This window comes from Myodes glareolus, chromosome 2 (genome assembly GCF_982192425.1).
Source record: "Myodes glareolus chromosome 2, mMyoGla1.1, whole genome shotgun sequence".
NCBI lineage: Eukaryota > Metazoa > Chordata > Mammalia > Rodentia > Cricetidae > Myodes > Myodes glareolus.
The window spans coordinates 3,344,490-3,358,884 of record NC_142027.1 but is presented as its reverse complement, the minus strand read 5'-3'; positions in this window follow the sequence as shown (position 1 = coordinate 3,358,884).

Sequence of the window (14,395 nt, the reverse complement as noted above, 5' to 3'; positions counted from 1 at the left end):
TGTGGTTGCAGTCATTGCTCACTGCTGCATCTGTATGCCTGTCCCTGGCAGGCAATAAATGCATAATTAGCTGGTGAGTATGATTTGTACTCAGGCCGCATGCTATTGAACATGAATTTCCAAGTTGCTCTTACTGGGAGTGACATAGAGATGTACATACTTTTGCTTTATATCTTATGTTCACATGTTTAGTCAGAGTTTGAGGACCTACCTGTTATCATGAGTGTTGGAGATGATTATAGAGAGTTTCTGTATCTATCTTTGTTCCTAATATTAGACAACTTTGTTTTACATGCTTTCCCAGTTCCTAACCATGCAGGCAACTTCTGTGTGTGTGTGTGTGTGTGTGTGTGTGTGAGAGAGAGAGAGAGAGAGAGTGACACAGAAAAATACAGAGATGCCGAGATAGACACAGAGACACAGAAAGACACACAGACACAGAGAGACAAAGGCAGAGATATAGGGACAGAGACACAGAGACTCAGAGGGAGACATAGAGACTCAGAGGGAGACATAGAGACTCAGAGAAAGACACAGACAGACTTAGAGACACAGTGACAAAACACAAAGAGATCCAGAGACACACAGACATAGAGAGAGAGGTGCAGAGAGACACAGAGCGAGACACACAGAGACAGACACACAGAGACAGAGACACAGAGACAGAGACACAGAGAGAGAGACACAGAGACAGAAACACAGAGAGAGAGACACAGAGGGAGAGACACAGAGACAGAAACACAGAGACAGAAACACAGAGACAGACACAGAGAGAGACACAGAGCGAGACACACAGAGCGAGAGACACAGAGCGAGAGACACAGAGCGAGAGACACACAGAGAGAGACACACAGAGAGAGACACAGAGCGAGACACACAGAGACAGAGACACAGAGAGACACAGAGACAGAGACACAGAGAGAGAGAAAGAGAGACAGAGAGACATACAGAGAGAGACAGAGAGACATACAGAGAGAGAGACACAGAGAGAGAGAGAGACACACACACACACACAGAGACACACACAGACACACACACAGAGAGACACACACAGGCACAGACACAGAGAGAGATAGACACAGAGACACATACAGACACAGAGAGAGACTCGGACACAGAGAGAGACTCAGACACAGAGAGAGACACATGGACATGGAGAGACACATACAGAGAGAGACACATACAGAGAAAGATGAGACAGAGAGGCACACACATAGACACAGAGACACACAGAGATGTACACATGTACACACACAGAAACACAGAGATACATACGTGTGCACACACAGAGATGCATACATGTGCACACAGAGATGCATATGATGCGGGAGAATTGTCTGTATTCTGTCAATCATATTTTAATAAAACGCTGATTGGCCAGGCAGGCAGTATAGGTGGGAAAACCAGACAGGAAGTAGAGGTGATGCAATGAGAACAGGAGAATTCTGGGAAGCAGAGAGGTTCCTCTGCCACTCCTGCGCAGACCACCGAAGAGGCAGCATGTAAGCTGTCACACTGAGAAAGGTATGGAGCCCATGTGGCTAACATAGATGAGAATAATGGGTTAATATAAGTTATAAGAGTTAACAAGAAGCCTGACCTAATGGGCCAATCAGTTTATAACCTTATGGTGTCCCGTCTGTGATTTTCTTTGGGGTTTGCCAGCTGGGGGGTACCGGGCGGGACGGAAACCCCAACAAGCCGGCCCCCTCATGTTACATGCATACATGTGCACACACAGACACACGAGATGTACACAGACACACACACAGAAATGCACACATGTACACACACAGACACACACAGAGAGATGCACACATGTACACACACAGACACACACACAGAGATGCACACATGTACACACACAGAGAGATACACACATGCACACACAAGGGAGAGGAAGAAGCTGCCACAGGAGTCAGCTAATGGAACACATGATGAAAGCATCATTTCTTGCCCTAGCAGACATTTAAAAATGCATTCCCTGGGCTGGGGAGATGGCTCAGTGAGTGAGGAAGCATGCCACCAAACCTGACAATATGCTTTATTCTGGTACTCATATAGTAAAAAGAGAACGATAACTTCCACAGGTTGCCCTCTGGCTTCCACATGTTCTTGATGGAATATCCATGAATACTACATACATTGATAAAAATAGAGAGCATATGTATGTGTCATATATGCACTAAATACATAAATAAAAAATAAAGAGTGTATCTGAGTGTCCCACACATACATACTACATACATAGATAAAAATGGAGAATGCATCTGTGTGTAACACACATGCACACTACATAGATAAAAATAGAGAACATATGTATGTGTCATATGCACACTAAATGCATGAATAAAAAATAGAGAGTTAAGTCCAGTGTTCCAATGTGGGTCTCTGTCTCTATCTCCATCCATCGCCAGATGAAGGTTTTACGGTGATAAGCAAAATATTTATCAGTATGGTTATGGGCCTAGGCCGTTTCAGGCACCCTCTCTTCTGTCCAGAGAACAATCTGGGGATCTCTCCTTGGACCTGGGATCCCATTTATAATCAAATCTCCTGTAAACCCTAAAATGACTCCCTTAGTTGAAATATATTCTTCCCTGATCCCATATCCATCCTTCCTCCCTCCCCCCATCCCAGTCCACCGAGCTTTCCCCATTCTTCCCCTACTCCCTTCTCTCTAACCCTCTCCCCTTCCAACAACCCTCCCACCCCCCCATGCACCCGAGGTTACCTGGGACTAGGTCCAAACGAGAAGCAGAAGGAAAGAGAACGTGAGCAAAGAAGGCAAGACCAGAGGGAACCTTCATCCGACGATGGATGGTGATACAGACGGAGACCCACATTGGAGCACCGGACTGAGACCCCCAAGGTCCAAAAGAGGAGCAGAAGGATGAAGAAAATGAAAAAGGAAATAAGGACTGTGAGGGATGCTATCACCCACTGATACAAGGGGACAGATATAATGAGAGTTTACCAAGGCCAGTTGGATTGGGACTGAACGAGGACGCGATCCAACCAGATTCTCTGTATGTGGCCGGATTCTCTGAATGTGGCTGGCCCGGAGTCTTTCTGAAAAGCCATTGACAATGACACTGGGACTTGTTTCCTCTGCATATACTGGATTTTGTGGATCCAGTCTGTCTGGACACTCACCTTCCTGGATCTGGAGGGAGGGGGGAGGAACTTGAACTTCCCACAGGGCAGGAAACCCTGACTGCTCTTAGGGATGGAGAGGGAGGAGGAGAGGGAGTGGGGTGAGTGGGAGGGTGGTGGGAGGAGGGGCGGAAATGGAAACTTTTATAATTTAATAAAATTACTTTCAAAAAAAGAGATTTATTTATTAAAAAAATAGAGAGTGTATCTGTGTGTCACACGTATGCACACTACATACATAGATAAAAACAGAGAAAGCATCTGTGTCACAAACTATTTTATGAGGGGGGCATGATTTAGGTGTGAAGTCATTGCCCCCCACCATTGTCCAATAGCCCACAGACTGTCCAACGGGTTCATTCTGAATTTCAGCTTCAGATTTAAGGCAGACATCACATTGCTCCTGTCTGTGATTTTCAGCTGGGCCACGGTGACACTGGCTTCTATAATGAGGGATCAGCAATTGTATGTGATTTTGTACAAGTTTCAACAGGATGCTTCTCGGGACATAGAGGGACAATTGCCCACTGATGGCTGTCCTAGTTTCTGTCCATTAAATGACCCTTAGTAAGTTCGTTGAGTAAGATATCCAAGTGAACAGAGGAGGTGGCAGCGTGGCTTAGAAAACCCTCTAGATTACCCACCATGCACCCTGAGCAACTAGTGTAACCCTGAAGACCACGTACTGCAACCACTGTGGAACGTGGTGGGGAACTCAGAAATACTGGCATCTGGGTGGATCAGAAGCTGGGGCCGCTGCTCACTGGGAAACAGCACCACTGCCATTCTGTACAATCTTTCCCTCTTCCTTTCTCTCTCTTCTTCCTCCCTTCCCTTCTTCCCTCTCCTCCCCCCTACCCTCTCCCTCCCTCCCACTCTTTCTCTTCCTCCTTCTGCTCTCTCCTTTCCTCCATCCCTCCCTCCTTCTCTCTCTCCTCCCCACCTCTCTCTCTTCCTACCTTCCCTTTCTCACACCCTCTCCTTCTCTCTTTCTTTCCTGTCCCATCCCTTTGCTTGTCGAAACTGAGGCCCCAATGCAGTAAGAACCAACAAATCTTGGGCCAATTCTCTCTGCCCAGTAGAAGCACCCATGGGAATCTCTCTAAACCAGAGGACCCCACTTGGGATTTTCCAGAATCCCTGCAGCTTCATTGTTTTTTCCTCCAAGGAAGTCAATTTGTTAAACATATATAATTTATTTTTGTATGCTTGTAAAACCTCTCCTAAATACATTCATAAGCTATAAAAATAATCACATTTCTAAATTTGCAGCAGGGTTTGTGCTTGGGAAACACAGATTTTAGACAAGACACAGAGACAGATTTAAATGAACAGCTGGTGAGACAAGCTAGGGAAAAAGAACTCAGCCCCTAAATAAGAGGGAGATTCTGACGAGGGAGTGCAGTTCATGGGCGTCCAGATGACTTCACAGGGGCTCTTGCTCAGTCAGTGTGAGTCAAGTTCCATCAGGAGTAGCTCAGGACTGAAATCGTTTGGTTCTTGAGGTTCTCCATTTCTTTAGTTTGGATCTCCGTTACTTCAATAGCCCCTTCCCACTGGCCTCTCAGCCTGATGTAGTTGCCTCTTCCCTTTAAGATGCCTACAATTAGAAGCCTCTTGCAGCCTCTCTCCCAACTGATCCACAAACCTCAAGGTAAGGTGGCTACAGTGATATGGTAGCCACTGGAAAGCAGGGACTGGGACAGGCTTCTCACCTGAGGGGCAGGCAGATAGGACTGTCCTCGACTGAAGGCTCAGGTCTGAGAACTAAAGCTTAGCTAGAGTTGCACCTTAACCATCAACATCCACCCACTGTAACTTTTGAACTTATAAGTTAGTCCCTCATGTTTGTAAAACAGGCAAATGATATCTCAAAACATGAACAATACAGCCTCCAGCACAATGCCTGAAACTCAGTGTTTGCTGCTGTGGGAAGCGGGCATCAAGAGTCAATGGGAAATGTGAATATTCACAAAGTCTTTCCAGGGAAGGCCCAATAAACACACACCTAACACATACTTGAGCATGTGTATATGTATTAACATATATGTGGCTGGTTTTAACATTCCTACAGGCCTGCACATGTGTGCATGTGTGAACACACATGCGGCTGTTTGTTAACAATGTTAGTCCACTGTGCTTTCCCCTCTTCTTCCTGTCACATGCCACCTCTGCCTGCCTGTTCCCTGTGAAGCTGCTTCTGGATCTCAGTCTTAATCAGTCACTTGTCATCCTACAACACATGTTCCACTCCTTTAGCAAGATGGCACAGTGTACATGATCAAGGCCACTCTGACCTTGCTAGACTGAACTGCTTCTCCACACAGGCCATACAACAGATATAATTCATGCAACACATACAATGCACACTATATGAGCATGCTACCAGACAACACCATTTTCAACAGCAGACACCACACATGCATAGGTAACCAGACAACACACACACACACACACACACACACACACACACACACACACACACCACACCACACCATATGCAATGACACACATACCTCATGCCCATATAATACACAAACTGTACTACACAACGCACAAACAGCAAACATATACTATATATACTAGATACACTCACATTGATCACACACACAAACCACAAACTATCATACACACAAAAGCTCACATACACCCCACATATTATATGTGTACACATACACACACACACACGAGGCATGCATAGAGGCATGTACACAGACACACATGCACCACATCTACACACACTACACATGAAAATAGTACACACATATAAACCGTGCTGACACACTCTCCTAAGCTTGGGATATTATTGATTTTAGTGAGATGGTAGTCTCCTTGTAGGTGGAGACTGTTTGTTTGTTTTCCGACTGCTCAGACCCGAATAATCACACAGAACTGTATTAATTACAACACTGTTTGACCATTAGTTTAGGCATATTTCTAGCTAGCTCTTATTTCTTAAATTAACCCATTTCTATTAATCTGTGTATTGCCATGAGGCTGTGACTTACTGGGTAAGTTTCTGTTCTGCCATCTTTCTCCCTGGGCAGCTACATGGTGTCTATCTGACTCTGCCTACTTTTTCTCTATATCTCTGTTCAGATTTCCCACCAGGCTTTGCTCTGCTAAGCCATTGGCCCAAACTGCCTCTTTAATAACCAACAGCAATAAAACATATTCATAGCATACAGAGGGGTATCCCACATCATCCCCTGACACATTGGGCACAGTGACCACATTTATGTAAAGTTTTCCCATGCAGGTTGATATGGAAGTTCACAGTCTGGACCCAGCCTCTCTATCACTGCTCCACTGGAGGCAGGAACCTGGTCCCTGAAGTTTCTGAGTCTGTATCCCATTTTCTGGCAGCCAGCTGTGCAGAGAGTACAACAGTTTTCAGTGGTCTGGGTCTTTTAGGTTATGATGTGAGGGAAAAGGTGCTAAGTGAGGTCTGTGCAGATAGGGAGGAGCTGAGACTTCTTTGGGTTATGGCCCTCCAGCCTCATTGTCTCCATAGCAAGAATGGTGTCAGGAGATCCTAAATTCCATCCTGAGAGGATGTGATGGAAAGGAGAGACTTCTGGGGAAGGTCCCACCCCCCGTGCCTGATGCTGTCCCATGGAGTCTTCAGTTCTTCCAAAGTCCAGGCAGTGACCAATGCAGACAAGTCTTTGAACTCCAGCCTGGGGGCGGTGATAGTGATTTGATTTTCTCTCATTACACTGAGGCAGGAGACTTTCCAAGGCTCCCAAACACATCAGAAAGTGTCATCTTTGCCTGCTGCTTTTGCTCCAGGTGGCAGACGTCACATTAATAGTTTCTTTGCTTGTCACTGTGACAAAATACCTGACAGGAGCCACTTAAGGTTGGGAGGGCTTGTGGTGAAGGTTTGCAGAGGGTAAAGCCAGGGCGGTGGTTCCACAGTGGTGTGGGCATGTGACAGAGCTCCTCACGCCACAGCTGGACCAGCAAGCAGAAAGCTGCTCTGAAATCAAAGATTTCTTCTTTCTGGTGCCAAAGGTTTCTTCTCAAGCCTATATGTGCTATCTAGATCCTATTTCCAAAGTCTCCCAGGACAGCTTCCCTAGTGGGGGAACCAATATCTGAGTCTTTGGAAGACATTCCAGGTTCATATTGCAACAGAGGGAGCAATATAAAGATCTCTGCCACTCTCCTCACATTCATAGGAAGATCTCTGCCACCTGGGAATGTCCCTCCCTTTTGAAGAGATGTCTTTAGTTGGGTCTTCACATCGCTGGGGGAGCAATAGATGAGGGTACTCTCATAACCTGGGTTCCTTTGATACCACCAGCCACCAACATTACCAGTGGTTTGCTTTAGAGAATGAGGGGCTCACTCCCCAAAGTCCCCTACAACGATATTGCTGCTACTCTTTAGCTCAAACCCAATGTGAGAAACTCATAGAATTGGTGAGACAATGTCTTCATTCAAATTCTGTACCCTGTACAGAAAACCACAAGATTCTGAGAGAGGCACCTTGTCTACCCAAGTCAATGGTGGCAAGGTTGTGAGGGGTGGAGCCACACACAGAAACTGCTTCATTGGCCTTTTGAACCACCTAAACAACGCATGCCTAAGATTCCAAATAACGATTCTCTTCTTTTCCCATCAGTGTGTGTCATGACCCTGCTGTCCCTTCAGTAAGCATGAGAGAGCCATACTCAATGTTTCCTCTTTCCTTGCCTCTCATGTGATCAAGCACCCAATTCTTTCTAATTTGCCTCTGGAATATTGTTAAAACTCTCCACCTCACCAGCATCTCAAACAAAAATCTGGCTTTTGAAATTCTTATAGCTAACGAAAGTCAGGTGTTCAGGAAGCTGTACACAGGTGCAGTGGAGGTGGCATGAAACACTTGTGTGACTGGGCTCTTGGCAGGCAGCTGTCGTAAATGTTACTACACACACACACACACACACACACACACACACACTTGTGCACACACACTCTCATACACTCACACACATTTACATGCTAATACGGAGTTCTCACATACACTCATGCATACACATTCATGCACACACACTTTCACACACTCACATTTACACACTAAAACACTAATTCAATGCTCTCACATACACACACATTTGAGTTCATGCATCTCTTTCACACATGCGCTCTGCACTCTCATGTCAGCATTGAAGATCAACATTTTACTTCCTGGAGAAACAGGAAGAGATGCACATGCATAGTGCATAGGAATTAAAATCCCGTCAAGTTCTCCCTCTCCCACCAGAATCTCTCAGGGTCCATCCTGCATCTCTTCCCTTCTCTCCTTTGATTTCACTTATCTTCTCTCCTAGATCTTTCTCTGTCCTTATTAGCCTTTCCAAATGAGATGTCTGTCTTTCACTTACCTTCCCTCTCTTCCTTCCATTCATCATGGACACAGTGGGGCTCTTGTTTTGGTAAATGTATTCCTTTGCACACATTTCTATCTGGAGTAGAGATGAACAGGGCTCTGAGAGGGTGAGGAGAAAGTTCATAGGATGCATCAGTGCAACAGTGATGGTGACATAGAGGTTATGGTCTATGGTCTACGGTCGTAGGAAAAGCCATTTGATGTGATACTTGAAAGTTGGGTGGTGACTGTTGTTGGTAAGTGATAATTGTAGTATTTGGGAAAGAGTGCCAGAAAACACACAAGGCTTTGATAGGTGATAAGGCAAAGGCAGGGCACAGGAGAAAGCTGTCAGTAATAGACACACAGAGGGTCCCAGTAATACAAGGGGAAACTTGATGGAAACATTAGGGTACGGAGGGATCACTCAAGTCTAAGGATGTTTTCAAGACCTGGCATTTTGGTTGGCAGAAGAGGAAGAGCGAGGATCATAGAGAAATCAAACGTATGCAGAAGCTCAACGTTTGGAGAAGGGGAGCTGCTCTTGGAATCATGGCTCCCCTTCTTGCTAGAATGGTGGCCTTGGGGAAGATACTAAATCCTCTGAACTTTGCTTTGTTCATTTGTGTACCTTTTGGGGGACACAGAGTTTCTGTAAAAGGCTCATTTGGAATGCTATGCTCTGTTTGACCAAACCTATACATGGGGAAAGAGGATACGATGCTCACGATGTGTCCGATGTCATTACCTGAATTCAATGCCTATTAACTCATTGAATTGTGTGCACTCAGTAACTAATCATGCAATTCTTAAGAGACTATGGGGTTATTATCTATTATCCCCACTTCACAAATGAAGCAACCAAGTCAGAGAGAGATTAAGCAACTCTTGAAGGACACAGAGTTAGTGATCAGCAGAGAGATCAGCTTGACAGTAGCAACCACTGTGCATGCAATACCACTTCATGCTAAATGGACTTTCAGGATGAACACTGAACAGCTGATGTAAAGATTGAATAAGAAAAGAGAAGGAAAATAGATGGGAAGTTTCACAAAGAAGGTATGAATATCTGTACTGATTATTTATTTACCTATTATCAACTTGATACAAGCTGGAGTCACATGGAAAGAAGGAACATTAATTGAGAAATGTCTCTACCAAACTGGCCTGTAGGCAACTCTGTGAGGGTCATTTTCTTGTTTAGTGATTGATGTGGGAGTGTCCAGCCTACTGTGGGCATGCCTGTCAGGTGGTCTTTGATGGCACACATACTAAAAAAAAAAGCAAGTTGAGCAAGTCAGGAGGGGCAAGCAGTAACAGAACTCCTCCATGGTCTCTGTTTCAGTTCCTGGAGTTCAGCTTTCTGCATTGAGTTCCTGCCTTGATTTCTCTTCACAATGCCTGTAACCTGTAAGTTGAAATAAATCCTTTTCTCTAAGTTACTTTAAATCATGGTGTTTATCACAGCAACAGAAACCTAGGTAAAACATTCTCAGTAATCCATATATAAATATTCACCTGCCAAAGACGAAGAGCAAGAGAAAGGAAAAGGAAAACCTGGGTTGACTGTGATTGTGAGTGTAGGCTTATAGGCATTGCTGAGGCCAGGAAGATCTATTCCCACACTTTTGGTTAAGACAACAGATTTTCTTTTTCTCTTGCTCAATTCCAAGTAGTAGGTTGTTCACAGACTTGCTTCTGAAAGACAAAGCATTAATTACTTAGGAGTCTTACAGGGGAAGAAAGGCAGAGTAACTGTTACCACACAGTAATATCAAGTGCTCTATGAATCTGTATGTTAATTCCCTAGGGTAGCAGCGTCAAGTTACACCAGCTATGTGGCTTAATGCAACTGGTTCTAGAGGCCATGGGCAGGGCCATGGGGAAAGACTGGCTTTCACTTTTTCCCAGATTGTATGTGGACACCAGTCCTTGGATTTCTTCAACTTGCAGATCGACCACTCCTGCCTGCATCGCCTTCACCACATTGTCAGCCTCCCTGTGTGTCCGTGGCAGTGTCCCCCTCTTTTCTAAAGACGCTCAGTTTGTTGAGTTAGGCCCCTTGCTGATGAAGTATGACCTCATCATAAGTAGAGTCTTCAGAGAACCTATTTCCACACAATGCCACATCCCCAGGCCTTTTGTGGGACCTTGTAGCTGTTCCACATGGCTATGCATGGCAAAGAATCATTTTGCTGTTTCATCTTCTCTGTCCCCTGCCTTTCTACTGGCTTCTAGCTGCTATATATGTCTGAGCTCTCAGAGGCAGAGATGTAATGTCTAAAACAGAGGCCAGATCCTTGACTTCTGAGTTTCAAAACAGTCTCTTGAAATCCACTGTGAAGATAGGCTAAGAGCCAGAGGACTTTTGGCTGGTAAGAACTCGAGTTTGTTGAGAGGCAAGAGGATTTGTGAGCTCCTGCCGAAAGCAGAGCACAGCGTATAAAATAAGGACACAAGGATAGAGAGGACCCAGGCTGTGACTCGAGGATGGATTTCCAAGAGCTCACAAAAGAAAATAAGAATTCAAGGAGCAAGGTGCTTATAAGGGAACTAAGGAGGCAGGCCTTAGGCACTGCAGGCCTTAGGCACCGAAGATTATAAACCACTCTCGTTCTGTTCCCTACCAGAGTGCACATCCTACAGAAACAAGAATTAAGTCGAGAGATTTGGGTACTCCATGAAATGGGGTAGAAACAGCAAGCCTCCTCTAATGGAGGAGTGGGGAGCACCCATGATGAGGGGAGTGTAAAGCTGGAGATATCTAACTGTAGTCTCAGGGTCCTGAATCAAGGTAGACCAGATATCCTGAAAGTTATAACTGAGCACAGTGGCCATGTGGGACCTTCCGGAGCAAGATGGGGTGCTGTATTTATTTAATAAAGAATTTCTCAGTACAATTTGCTTATTTTAAAAAAGATATAACATTTTAGAAAAAAAGAACTTGTCTTAATACTTTTATTAAGTCTAATAGATAAGAAATAAATGAGACATGTAGTCACACAACATTAGTGATGACTTCACATATTAAACATGTTGCTTTCTGGGTAGAAGCAGTAGTTTTTTGGAAAGTTTAAACTACAAAGGTTGTCATTTATACATTTGGGGGTACAGATTCTTGTAATTTGGTTCATTCTCTGTCCCCACCATTTTCCTCCTCCTCCTCCTCCTCCTCATTCACTTTATGATTTGGACTAGCCCAAAGAACAAGATATGATGTCACAGATGGGAAGGGAAGTATATATGATAAACCACAGAAGCATGTGGTTCAACATATACATGAGTCCATTGCGTTAGGAATTAAATCTGGTTCCCATGGGCATTTGCCCAATCCAAAGTCTTGTGGGAGTGTTTGCCTTATGCTCCTATGCCCACATATAACAAAATAACCCTATTTGGACCAAATGTTGAAACAGTGCTGGAGTCTCTGAGTGGGATATTTGTTGGGACATTCTCCATCAGCAGGTGCTTCTGAATATGTGTGGGTTAAAATAGCAACTGCTCACATTTTTAAAGAATTTATTTAGCACCAGGCATTATTCCAAGCCCTTTAGGTGTATTATCTCATTCTGTACTTACAAAGGGCCTCAAAGGAATAACAACCTGTGATGGTTAATCTCAATTATCAACATAGATCGAAAAATCGCACTGGAGATGGGTCTCTGGGCATGCCTTAAAGAATTATCATGATCAGTCTCATTGAGATGGGAAGCCCTTCCACTGAGGTGGCACTGTTCTCCAGGCTGGAATCCCAGACTCTGTTGAAAGGGAAAATGGGACTGGGTACACATGCTCATTTATCTGTTTCTTGACTGTGGATGCAACATGATCAGCTACCTCAAACCCATGTAGTCATGTATTCCCCTCCACAATTGACTGGAACCTCAATCTGTGAGTCAAATAAACCCTTTCTCCTTTAAGTTGCTTCCATCAGGAGAGTTTAGTAAACAACAGGAGAAGGAACCAGGACACAATCATTTCCTGTGCTTTACAGATGAGGAAACTAAAATGTGAGCAACAGCTCACACAAGATCATATCCTGGCCTACACTACAGACTGTCTGGACCTGGTCTATAGATCTGAACCTTGTCTGTAGATTCTATGTTCTCAACACAGTATGTTAAATTTCTCAAAGGACTGCTGTGCATCAGGAAGTCAATACAAGAGAGTCTGGAATAATAAGAGAGAAGTAAAGCACCCCTGTTTTGGCTGCTTCATAAGTTTATAGGTAGAAAGATGCTGCTATGGTATACAAGAGTACTTCAGGGTACTCTTGACTCACAGACTGCGAAGTTGTAAGGAAAACCATTCTCATTTTACAGATGGAGCAGGGAGCAGTTCCCTAAGATCCATTCCTTTCTGAAGAACTAAGTTACTGGTGTAGGGAAAAACATTTTCTTCCATGGTGTAGCCTCCTATGAGTAAGTTGCCCACTCTCCTGCAAATAATGTGTAGTCTGAGGTGTTTCTGTGTCCTGGCCAGTCCCACAGTTGCTTATAAAATAATTACCCAGAGGCTTAACATTAACTATAACTGTTTGGCTAATAACTCAGGTTTATACTGACTAGCTCTTACATTTAAATTAATCCATTTTTATTAATCTGTGTTCTGCCACATGGCCCATGGATCACTGTAGATGCTCTGACATCTTCCCCCTTCAGTGGCTGCTGGCCTCCCACTCAACTCCACCTTCTTTCTCCCTGCATTTCTGCTTGGATTTCCACCTAGTTATATTCTGCCCTGCCCCAGGCCAAAGCAGCTTTATTTATCAACCAATAACAGCAACACATATTCACAGTATACAGAAGGACATCCCACATCATTTCCCCCTTTCTGTCTAATTAAAAAGGACGTTTTTAACTTTAACATTGTAAAATTGCCTATAACAAAACAGGTATCAAACAAGAATTACAGTTATAATATTTAGTATGTTTGTATTTGGCAAAATTAAAGACTCAATCATCTATTCTATCTTTGTGAGTCTAAAGTTTTATATATAATTAATCTTTTATTATAACTAAAGAAAACTATAGATATCCAGTCTTAAATTTCATCAAAGACCCCAGAAAGATATAATATTACCTGTGTAAACAGGAAGTGCATTGTAAGCAACTTCTAAAATTCTAGAAATTTACAGAGATATTTGACTGTCTGAACAGTCATCCAAAGTTCTTCTGTAATATTGGGGCATCCATATTCATCCTATAGGCCTAGAGTATCTGGCAAACTTTTCAGTGAAGCAGGAAATTTGACACTGTTCCACCTATGGGGAAGTTTGTCAGTAATTTCCCTTTGTGTCCTGCAGAATGTCTGTCAATTTCTTCTGTGAAGCAAGAATCTGAAGGACCCTCGTGCTTTCTTTTGACAAAATTCAATGGTCATTTTCCTGGGGATCTTACATGTCCAACCCTTAAAGCATCCTGTCAAGCAGTTCAGGCAAGCCTTGTCACATTGAAAGCAAACTCTGTAACAAGTTTCTTCAATGCCCATCATCCTCTTGAAGTAATTGGTGCTGTCAGGAGCAGATGTATCTCACTGTCAAGGAAAGTCTAAGTTTTTAAAACATCTTAAATGCCATATTCTTTAGGTCTTCAAAGTGTTTGAAGATTACCTTTCCATCTGAGATATATCTCTGTATATATAGAAAACCCAACTAATATGACTATAAGCTTGACTATTAAAGATGTCTATTAATTTGTATTTCTTAATTTTATATTACATTTTAAATGAGCTTCATAAACATAATACCTTAAATGAGTATATATATATATATAAACAAAATTGACCTTAAATTTGTATTCATAAACCACAATCCATACCAATGTAAAGTATTCATTTCTATATCAATAACTCTTCTTCTATGCACCTGTAGCAGCCCTA